Here is a 12,156-nt window from a genome sequence, read left to right as displayed (position 1 = left end):
ATGTTGTAGCCTTGAACAAAGCTGCCAAGGCCGAGAATGAGGCGTGGGGATCCTACCATGGCCTTGGCCACATTTCCAAGGCAGATAATGGCGCGCGGGACAGCATTGTGGCCTTGGCCAAAGCTGCCAAGGCCGAGAATAAGGCGTGAGAACCTTCCATGGACTTGGCCACATTGCCAAGGACGATAATGGTGCGCGGGACCACGTCGTGGCCTTGGCTAAAGCTTCCAAGGTCGAGAATGATGCGCGGCTTGCGCTGCGGCGCAGTCGCAGGCACCCCATAGGCCATATTTTGTCAAATTGTGTTAAGTAATTTGGCAACATGTTGTGATGCTTGTGATGTGACCAACATATATCCATAACCTTGTGATTTGAGCTTAGGGAAATATGACAAGCATGGATTTGGAGGTGTAATGTTATTTTAGTATAGATTTTGAATACAATATTGCGGCTACAGTATGTTCAAGGAACTCGGACGTGGGAGTTTGCAACTTGAGACAATACTGATATGACTATGCGCTAAAACACTATACTTTGGATAACATGTTGGTCCGAGATTGGGGTTCAATCTCATTCTGATTATGAATAATGCCATGTATATGGCATAAGAGATACGTGTATTGGCATACATGAAATAACAAGGTTTATGCTATGAAAAGCTCTGAAATTTGGCATGCGTATACACTTTCAAAATAGATTTAGGACTACTGAGTCCGTCAATTGAATACACTTTATTAATTCTCTCGCGAAATACAAAATTGTATTGACATAGATTCAACAACCCTGATGTGTGTCAGGGATTTTCATTATATTCATACAGCTAGGTTCATGTTAATTTACTACAAATGCCCTTGTCAAAAACTCACCATCAACAAAAGTGGTTTGAAATTAATGATTGTACATGCAATTGAGCTTACAAAGAGTAAACGAGTTGTTATAGATGAAGAAAACGTCAATTACAGAACATAAAAAAATATATCTCACATTCTAGCATTCTGCTGCAAGATGGTAATTACGCTATTACATTTAGAAAAAACTTTCATGAAGGCCATCATTTTTTATGGCGTAAAGTGTAAATCATCATTGTTGTTGCCACTCCCATCTCCGGCTTACACAATAGCAATTTGATATCCGAAAGCGAGTCGAATTTTTTAGTGATGCGTGAGCTAAAAATGATCTCAAGCGTGAATCCAACAAAATGAGTCACTTTTCATGATTTAACCTTTTGTGGATGTATTTTAATTTTCTTGTGTTCTGAGTAAGAAAACACAAAGTTGGAAGTTAATTAGACCATACAGCTGAAACAAAAAAGAAAAATGGTATGTATGAGCAATAGCAAAGAAAATATTTATGCAGTTCTAATGGAACTTTACTATAAAAAACAATAATTAAGATTAGGAAAACCATAGATTTTATTATAGATCCTCTCATCCGTTGCTTTCTAACCTTACAACATGAAGAATGTTTTTATAGTGATAACGAATAGTTTTGAGCATTTGGAACCAAAATTATAGCATAATGCCACAATAGTAAAAGCAAGTGAAAATGGAATTATACCCACATGTGTATCCTAGTTAGTAAGTTCGAAAGTTTTTCATGGTTAAAAACAGGTCAAAAAGCTTTTATAACCATCTCTGTTAGAGCATTGCTCGGTCGTACTCACAAGTGTTGCTATCTCAAGCTTGTTGTCAATTTCAGTTGTCAAAACTATAACTTGATTTCTAGTCTACAATTAGTTAAGTCTCGGAGTAAGATAGAAATTTAGTTGAGAAATAGTGGATCACGACAGTCATCATCGCGTTCTTTCGTTTGAAGGCAAAGATCAACCGAAGCTTTTGGAGAACTTCATCAACAAAGGGTAAGTGAAGACTGAACCACCTATTTCTCAAGATATATTCACTTTTATATCATTGAGACGATATAGCATAACTAATTAGACTATTATGCATAGACAAGAATTTCGAGTCAAGTTTATCTTGATAATTAGTTCTCGAAATATAATGACTAAGCTTGAAAACGCGGGGGTATAACAACCACACCCAATATTTCGTTCGACAACCTGTATGGACTAAACTCCAATATAATTTCGAGAGCACCAACTTAAAAGTGAGACTCAATCAAGAAATATATTAAAGAGCTTTATCTTTTTCTCAATAAAATCAGTAAATCAACTAGATAGAAATCCGTGAAACTGATTGTTTTGAGAATAACTCGGATGGTACCAAAGACCAATGTCCGAGTGTCAATCTAGTCTTATCCAACAAACAAGGCTGGATTTATCAACTATGATTGAACTATGCACAACCTGCGATATTTCAATTATATAAATAAATATAATGCAAAAAAGAAATATCACAGACACCAGAAATTTTGTTAAGGAGGAAACTGCAAATGTAGAAAAACCGCGGTACCTATTCCAGATTTGAACACCACACTGTATTAAGCCGGTACAGATTCTAGCCTACTACAAGTTAACTTCGAGCTGAAATGTAGTTGAGCCCTAACCAAGTCTCACACCGATTAAGGCACGGTCGCATTCCTTACGCCTCTTGAATCCCAGAAGGACTCAGCGCACTTGATTCCATTAGCTGATCTCACCCACAACTAAGAGTTGCTACGACCCAAAGTCGAAGACTTATAAATAAACCTATCTCCCACAGATAAGTCTATTCTGGTTGTTGTTTTCGTCTTAAGATAAAGAGCAAGGTGTACATGAAACTCAACAAATAATCTGGTCTTATACTCTCGAAGAGCAACCTAGAAATATTAGTCACCTCACAATAACCTAACTGATTAACAGAAGAAGTTATTGCATAATCACAAGAGTCTGAGACGAAGAACTGTTGTGATTACTTTTTATATCTTACCTACCGGAGATAAATCTCGAGAAAATCTTAGAGAAGATTAAACTCAACACGATAGAAAAAATAAGATAAGAATAGGCAACTACAGAGAAAATAGTTGGATCAGGATTCACGAATCCCAAATGAAGGCTTCAAGTCGTTAACCTAATAATGGTTTTGGAAAACCTAGGTTAATCAAGAATCAACTCTAGTTTGCAACTAGGACACACGAGAGCGTTGGGATTAGGTTTCCCAGATGCTAGAGTTCTCTCTTATATAGTATTTCAAATCAGGATTGCTTACAATCAAAGCTAAGATAGCTTAGTAATAAAGCAATTGATATTCACCGTTAGATGAACTCCTGATTTAAGATTCAAGCTAAGTCTGCTTAGAAAATAAGCAATCAACCTCCACTGTTAGATAGTATTAACTTGATACACACAAATGAAATATACTTATATGAACCATACCTAAACGTGTATAACTGTTGGGTCAATAACAGTTAGCCATATGAACACTTATAGTTTAGCCATATTCATCTGACACTTCTTGATCAAATATGATGATCAATCAATCATGATAGATAATCAAATGAATCTAAATGTGCTTTAAGATAGTTACTCAAATGTTCACTATCTTATAGAAATATACATGAATAATTTGAAACATATTCGGTTTGGTTTGTAGTTGTACAAAGTACTTATACAAAAACCAATTCATGAACATAATGCCACGGTTTGCAAAACAAGTTCGCATACCTTATTTCATTAAAGTTCCAGGGACTTAAGTTCACAAACTGTGTTCGCAAATGAACCTGAGTTCATGAGTATGAATTGTCATACTTACAGATTTTAGAACCTGACCACTGTGTTCGCAAACTGAGTATGTGAACCACAGTTCCAGATCTTTGACAGTTAAACCCGTTCGCAAACACAGTTCGTAAACAAGAGTTCCAGACTCGAACTAGTATTCAAAGTTTACATACAAGGTACGCATACTGTGTTATATCCAGACATTGGTAGTAGTTCTAAAACTCTCATTTAATCATTGAAACATCCTTAGAAGCCAAAAATGGTAATCTTACACAGACCACTAGCTTCAAGTAATTTTCAAGTGATTAATCGATCAATACGAAACTTCCCAAGTTAACATCAAATGATTGTTGATCTAGTTTTTACAGTGATAAGTAGGGAATTCATTTCTCGGACTTGGGAAGATATTGATTTTAGACTTAATAAAAGAAAATATTAAAATTAGCAAAATTATGCAAAAGAAGGTAACAAGATTAAGAGTTACTAGGACTCAGGATTCCACCAAACTCATATTCTATGGTTTAATTATTAGTTCTTTGACAATTATAGCTCCAAAAATAATAATTATTGACTCTAGATCTTTGTCAAGGTCGATTTTATAAAAAATTAATTGTAAATGGTAAGCATGAGTTATCAAAACACCTAAGCTAAACATAACTCATCAAACTAATTAATTTAAAATCATAATTCAAATTATATTAATGCAAAAGTCGTAAAAGAATTTAATAAAATTACCATAGTGCTGAGAATTGGCTTCCTCCGTCATCCCAGTGATGGGGTTTAGCTCCACATGGTGAAAACATGCTCAAAATATTTATTCATAGCTCAAAAGTGTGTTTACAATGGTGAAAAGAGAGAAGAATAATCAAAACAGGAAACTACAATATTTATAAGAGTTGCGAATTAATGTTACAATAAGTTACACTGTGGCAAGAACGACAGTTTTGTTTTGTAGCAGATTCCGCGACTGTCTTCTACGGGATTTTGTTCTTCGGCTTCTTCTTCACCAGCAACATCAGGGAACTTTTCCTGTGAACTCTGGTTTCTTCTCTGTAGCTCTCTGTTCTATCCCCCCACTCTCGGCACCCCCTTTGTGATTCCCCTACAACCTTTATATAGTCACAACCCTCAAGAAATCTTTGTAATAACTTCAAATATTCTCGCAGTCAATTCATTATTCTTCATGGCCATAACACGGGAATAATTTCCTGTTCTAACCCTTCCTTTGCATTTCACGCGTTGATTCTGAAAAAGAGGGGGTCTAGCAACCTCACCCAATATTTCGCTTAACATTCTATATGGACAAACTCCAAAATAATTCCAAGAGAATGAACTAGACAGTCAGACTCAATCAATGGAAATATATCCAAGAGTTGTATCTCTGTTTCACAATGTAATCAGCAAATCAAACAGATAAAAATCCGCGAGCATGATAATTATGTGAAACAACTTGAACGGTACCAAACACCAATGTTCAAGTGTCAATCAATTTATATCAACAAACCAAAGGTTGGATTATCTAATTGATTGAAATACGCACAATTTATGATATTTCAATTATATAAACAAATATAATGTGGAAAAGAAATAACACAGACATCAGAAATTTTGTTAACGAGGAAACCGCAAATGCATAAAAATCTCGGGACCTAGTCCAGATTTGAACAACATAGTGTATTAAGACGCTACAAACACTAGCCTATTCCAAGTTAACTTCGGACTGGAATGTAGTTGAGCCCTAAACAACCTCACACTGATCAAGGTACAGTCGCATTCCTTACGCCTCTGAATCCTAGCAAGACTCTACGCACTTGATTCCCTTAGCTGATCTCACCCACAACTAAGAGTTGTTATGACCCAAAGTCGAAGACTTGATAAACCTCTCACAGAGAAAAGTATATTGAATAAATAAATCTGTCTCCCGCAGAAATACCTAAGAGTTTTGTTTCGTCTTTTAATAAATTCAAGGTGAACATGAACCAATTGATACACTAGACTTATATTCCCGAAGAACATCCTAGTAATATCAATCACCTCACAATAATCTTAATTGTATGGTAGAGAAACAAGATATTGTGGAATCACAAATGACGAGACGAAGATGTTTGTGACTACTTTTTATCTTGCCTATCAAAGATTAAATCTCGAGCAAATCTTAGAGAAGATAGTACTCAATACGATATAAAATAGCAAGATCAGAACACACAACTACAGAGAAATAGTTGGGTTTGGCTTCACAATCCCGATGAAGTCTTCAAGTCGTTAAACTACAAGGTTTTGGAAAAACCTAAGGTTAAAGGAGAATCAACTCTAGTCGCAACTAGTATCACACAGGAGGTGTGGGGATTAGGTTTCCCAGTTGCTAGAGTTCTCCCTTATATAGTCTTCAAATCTGGGTTTGCAGTCAATGTTATCTTGGTAACAAAGCATTCAATATTCACCGTTAGATGAAAACCTGATTAGACTCAAGATAATATCTTTTAACCGTTACATCGAACTTAGATTGTTACACACAAATGAAAAGTGACTTCGTTTAGATATGAATAACCATACATAAACGTGTACACCTTGTTGGATCAACAATAGTTAACCTAAGTTAGACATACGAACACTTTCATATCTACCTTATTCATCTTAACCATGACTAATTCAAATGACTCAAATGAAACTAGTTCTAGAGTTGATTAATTGTTTATATTCAAGTATAAGTACACAAGACACAATTGAAGCAAAATCGATTTTGATTCACTCGAATCAATTCATGAACATTATAGCCACGGTTTGCAAAATATTTCATTCCTTAATATATAAATGTATTAGTTCATGAACAAACCGTTTTAGAATATAACCTACTTAAGTATGCAAACGGGTACGCATACCTAAGTTGCCGGACTAAGTTTGGGTTCGCCAGTATGCGAACGGGTACGCATACCTTCCAAACTCATTTGAATTTTCGGACATGAACTTTACGCCAGTACGCATACGGGTATGCATACTAAGTTCACGGGCTTTCATTAAACCAACCAGTACACATACGGGTATGCATACTATGGTTCCCGGACTTGGAATAACTCACAACAGTTAGCATACAAATACGCATATTGTTCTATATCCAATCATGGTTATTTGTTTTAAACTCCCATTTCAATCATTGAAACATTCTTAGAAGACGACAATAGTTGTCTCACACAAACCATTAGCTTCAAAGAAATTTTCAAGTGATCGAATGATCAATAAGAAACATTCCGAGTTTACATCAAATGACTGTCTCACACAAATGATGTAAGATGTTACCAGGTGATTTTTACATGATCATCTTTTGACTTTATTTAAGAATATAAGATGAACTTGGTTAAAGCAAAAGCTTACCGACACATATTTCGAGAAATATGTAAGCGAGTTAAACTCAGCTCAAAATATCAAATGTGTATAATCGAAGTCTATATAGTTATACGACTTTTGTCTTAAATAAGAGATAGAGTAGATAGACATTTGAGTGATAGATGAGTTCACGTCTCCACATACCTTTTGTTGATGAAGTTCCACAAGCTCCCCTTAGTAGTTCTTCGTCTTCAATCGATGAACGCCGTGAAGTCTAATGCTCAACTACACTTTCTATCCTAATCCGAGACTTAGCTATAAGTAGACTAGAAATCAAGACTTATAGTTTTGGCAACTAAACTTGACAATAAGCTTGAGATAGCAACGCTTGCGAGTTCGACCGAGCAGTGCTCTAACAATCTCCCCCTTTGTCAATTTTAGTGACAAAACTATCAATACATATGGATTACAAAATAAATAAACTTTGTTGCTTCTCATCCAAATGTTTGATTTCCTTGGTTCTTCAACATTACTTGAAATCTTCGTCACTTCCAAGTACTCCAGTGATTCTGAACGTGTTCAACTCAACATCATAGTTGTTGAAGATCCGTAGTTATAACAATGAGAAAACAGTAGCTCTCAATCATTGTTATACAGAGTCATAGTATTATTACACAACATCTAAGTCCAATTGTATCACAACTTTGACAACAATACTATGGTGATATGTATCACTCCCCCTTAGTCAATACTTCATCTCACATGAAAACCACTCCCCCTTACATAATGATCCGTAAACCATATGTATTTGTAGTGTGAACTACACATTAATTCTCCCCGTTTTTGTCAATATAAATTGGCAAAGGTACGAAAACTAGTGGGATCACAATGAAATTATCAGAAAAGAATTTCCTATCTTCTTACCGGGAATATTTAGGTTTTGATCTCGTTTAGGGGGTGAAAACAGCCCGATTGTAAAAACTCAGGAAGAATTTAGGAGGAATAATGTCAGTTTTCAGTCAAGACCTAGCTCGCCTTTTAAGCTGATGCTTTAAAGCGATTTGATTGGTTGAAACGGAAAATGGGTCTGCAGACAGGAATATGGGCATGGCCGGTTGGTGATAGGCGACGCCAGTTAGGGAAAACCGACAGGCCAAGTGGCGCGGCCGCGCCTCTCTTGCCGTTGCCTCTATTTGTCGCAGTTTCCCTTTATTTCTTATTTCTCAACTTTTGGTAGGATGTTGCTCCTACTAGTTCCATGATGGACCAATTTCCTAGTTTGCATAGGTTTAGTATCGACCCATAGGGATCGAGATATTGTGCAGCCGTTTAGGGCAAAAACCTAATTTTTGTAAATCGATAAAATTAGGTCAGAAAAATAGACTTTGTGAGCTGACACAAAATTAATCAATTTTGGTGAATTTTACACGTTGGTATAAAATCACTATTTTTTTTATCTTGGAGAGCAGCGCAGCTTGCGCGTCTTTGATTGAGTACCTTCATGCACATCTTAATACTGACACTTCGGGAAATTCATACTACTCAGCCGAGAGTGAACATTAATTGTCATATCATGTCAATATTAAGAGTTCGGGTGGGGAACATAGCATAGGATAGATACTCAGCAAGATCTGCATTAGTGAATAATGCAGATGGGAGCTTAAATGAAATTCATTCAATAAATTTCGTAAATATTGAATGATATAGTTTATATGTAAGCAGAGAGGTATAGACGCTCATCAACTTATTGACAGCTCTACTTCTTTGCAGAAAGCAGGCATACAAGCATGGAGTTTTACGGTTTTTGCCCTGAACTAAAAACCACCATCAACATTAACTCCCCTGCTTAGCACGTAACAGTGACATTGTTGCGGGGTAAGCACTAGCTGGTGACAGTCAGGAATAAAATTGAAATAAGCAGATATTACCGGGAAGAGAGCAGCCGGCCTGGGTCCTCAGCAGGACATGACCAATGAAGCGCCAATGCAAGTATCAATCATCCTTTCAGCACGTTGATGCCGAAAACACTAAAATAGTGTGTTGAAACAGTGGAACCTCGACTATAAAGACAAGTTTGAAGAAGGTGGAGCCATCACTACTTTGATGAATGTTCAGGAAGCGAAGCCTGTCTCAACACTAAGATGAAGATGTACTGAGGAAGTGAAGCCTGACAACATGGTGGTGAACGCCTTGACATGAACGCCTTGACACTAAGATGAAGATGTGCGTTTTTCCTTTTACATGAACGCCTTGACCCTTCTCCAAAATCGGTGATTCAATAGAATTTTTCTAGATGTCTTTTTAATTCTTTCAAAATAAATCTGGGAGACGTTCTTAAGTTTAGTTGTTTCACCCCCTATGTCGAGATTAATTGCTGAAAATGGTTGGAAAATTAGGATAAAAATATAGAGGATGAAAAATCTAAGAAGAACATTTTAAAAATGTTTTTGAATTGACTGCACGAGTAGTTGCACGTAAGAGGAATAATGGCTTAAAACCTAACTTGTATCACTGAATCTCAAGGCCTTGAAGCTCCAGTGATACAACATTCTTTTCGTTCTTGTATTGTTTTCATCCTCTGTTTTAGCCCAATTTTCCAACAACATATAATTTGTTCAAGTTTTGTTGCGAAGTTTTGTCACGAAAAATTGAGACACATGGGAAGAAAAAGAGGACTACTATTTACTTTCTTCTCCGCCAAGGAGATGCATGACTCTGATGAGTATTACATTAACAACTACTCGAAGAGATTGAATTTCTTGTTTTTAATCTCTAATATCAGGAATAAACGCTTCATAAGCTTCCAAATCCTCTTCCATCTATAGGATACAAAAATAATTTTTGATATTTAATCTATGTATTAGATAAACACAAAGTAAACAAAAAAACAAAGATAAAAATATACAACGAAAATCAAAACTATGTTGACAGTAGTTACCTTCTTATCTTACTGAATCTGCAAACACAAAAAATCAGCCATGCACTAAAAATATCAAAGCCAAAAACAATGAAATTAATTGTATGCATCACCAAGAAAAAACATTGAAAAATCACAAAATCGTGTTGATACTACATTGTTGATATTATGACCATGATCGACAGTAATCATTCACTATTTGTAGAATGAGTTTATAGTAATACCTCGTAACCTTGATGTTGCTAGCGCTTGACATATGACTACAACAACGATAACATGTGCATGATCGAGGATACCTACACAACAAAGAAGAAAGAATGAAAATAGATCAGAGAACCCTAGATCGCAAGAAAATGGAAAAAAAAAATCTTAAAAGAGAGAAGCAATATGGAAAATATGATTTGATTTGTTCTCGAATGCTTTATATAGTGAACCACACAATCCACAAATTCCATATATAAAACTTTATTTTGGAAATAAAATTACGCAAAAATAATTTAAGTTCTTTCACTTCACAATTATAAATAATAGTATAGTTATAAGAACAGATTTGTTCCACAGTGAGATATGGGTTGTTATTCGTATTTGAAAACTTAAGTAAACTGGGGGGATTTTGGTTGCTCAAAGTAAATTAAACTAAAAGTTGTAAATAGTTGAGAAAATATCTGAGGAGAAAAGCTTGGTTAAGGAATTAGCCATCCATCATTACACATGCTACTCAATTAAGCAATCAATATCATCATCACTCTCTTACAATACCAATAACTCTAAAATATCCCCAATCAGTGTAATACTTCGTTACTTCTCCTAATATCAACACATATTGCAATCACTAATACATGAATTATTTTTCATCAAATAACCTAATGCTCATTGCTAATAGATTTAACTTGATAAAATCATTAAGGTCTGTGAGACGAGTTACTCATAGGCAATACATACACAATCGTGTCATATTCAACCTAGGCCAAGTTTTACTTATGACTTCCTTCACGATTCACACCGCTAGTAATCACAAATCACTACTTATTATTAGGATTCTTGACAGATATCCAAGTCTCCTAATTAGTTGTAGACAATTTATTAAGATATTCAATATGCAACTTAAATATACGAAACTACTAATCATATCAAATGAACACAATCATTCAATTATTATGCGTAGTAAAACATGAACGATATTTGAGAGTGAATAAATAGATTAATGCATCAATTGAATAACATGCTTATGACTTAGGTTTACATCCTTAACCAAATAAAAAAGTTTAGCTATTCATAATGGAGCTTATGAAAATCAAAGTAGAGAAAATATAGAATACAAACTACAGGTGCAGAAGATATTTAGCCACTGCTGCTGCAGTTGCAATAAACTCTCAGCTACTGCTGCATATAATTATCTCCTTCAGCTATTGTTTTCTTTCAGGAATTCTGTCAAACAAATGCTCTGCATAAAAATGAGGGTGAGAAGTTATCTTTATGTGGTTATTCGACACTCTATTTATATATGTTCACTGCTCCAAATTCGAATCTGATAAATACCCAAGACTACTAAACCGACCTAAACCCTAATATGGTATCAATCCACCACCGTTCATCTTAAAATTCAACGGCTAGAGCTTAACTTGGTTGCTGTTTTCTAGCTCCTGGACTTATCCAAATCTGAATTCTCGCTCAAGTTAACTGGTTTCTCTACACCTAAAGTCTCGAGTTTCAAACAACCCAATGTTAATCCTTTCTCATTGAACTCGATAACACCTCTTAATACTCTCTGTTCAGCTCTTTAATCAACGGCAACAACATCAGTCTATCCCGGTCAAGTTTTAGAATCACATCAAACTCTAACACAAACCCGAGCCAGACTTTCCATGCAAACCAGGATTCTGAAAGCTTAATAATCCAATTCATTTACTGCCGGAAATCGACAGACACAGTCCTTCTTCTTAGCCGTTTCCTCGTTCAAACTCATTGCCCAAATATACCACCACCTCGAGTTCGAGTTCCTCCTTGTTTTCTAGTTCCAGTTCTATCACCACTTCATTATTCTTCCACTCCGAGCCACAGTGACAATAACTCCATCTTGTCATCAACAGCTGCACTCGAGCTCATCATCAGCTATCAATCACGATAATGGCAGCAGCAAACCAAACTCCAGCTCTCCATGACATTCTTAACTTCGAAAATGTGCAGGCTCGATATCTTCTTCATGTGCAAGCTCCATCTCTTCTTCAATCTCTCTGTTCATCGTCTTCATCATCGATGGCTT

Source organism: Papaver somniferum, chromosome 7, assembly GCF_003573695.1.
Source record: "Papaver somniferum cultivar HN1 chromosome 7, ASM357369v1, whole genome shotgun sequence".
Taxonomy (NCBI): domain Eukaryota; kingdom Viridiplantae; phylum Streptophyta; class Magnoliopsida; order Ranunculales; family Papaveraceae; genus Papaver; species Papaver somniferum.
Note: the sequence above shows the minus strand (reverse complement) of the source record.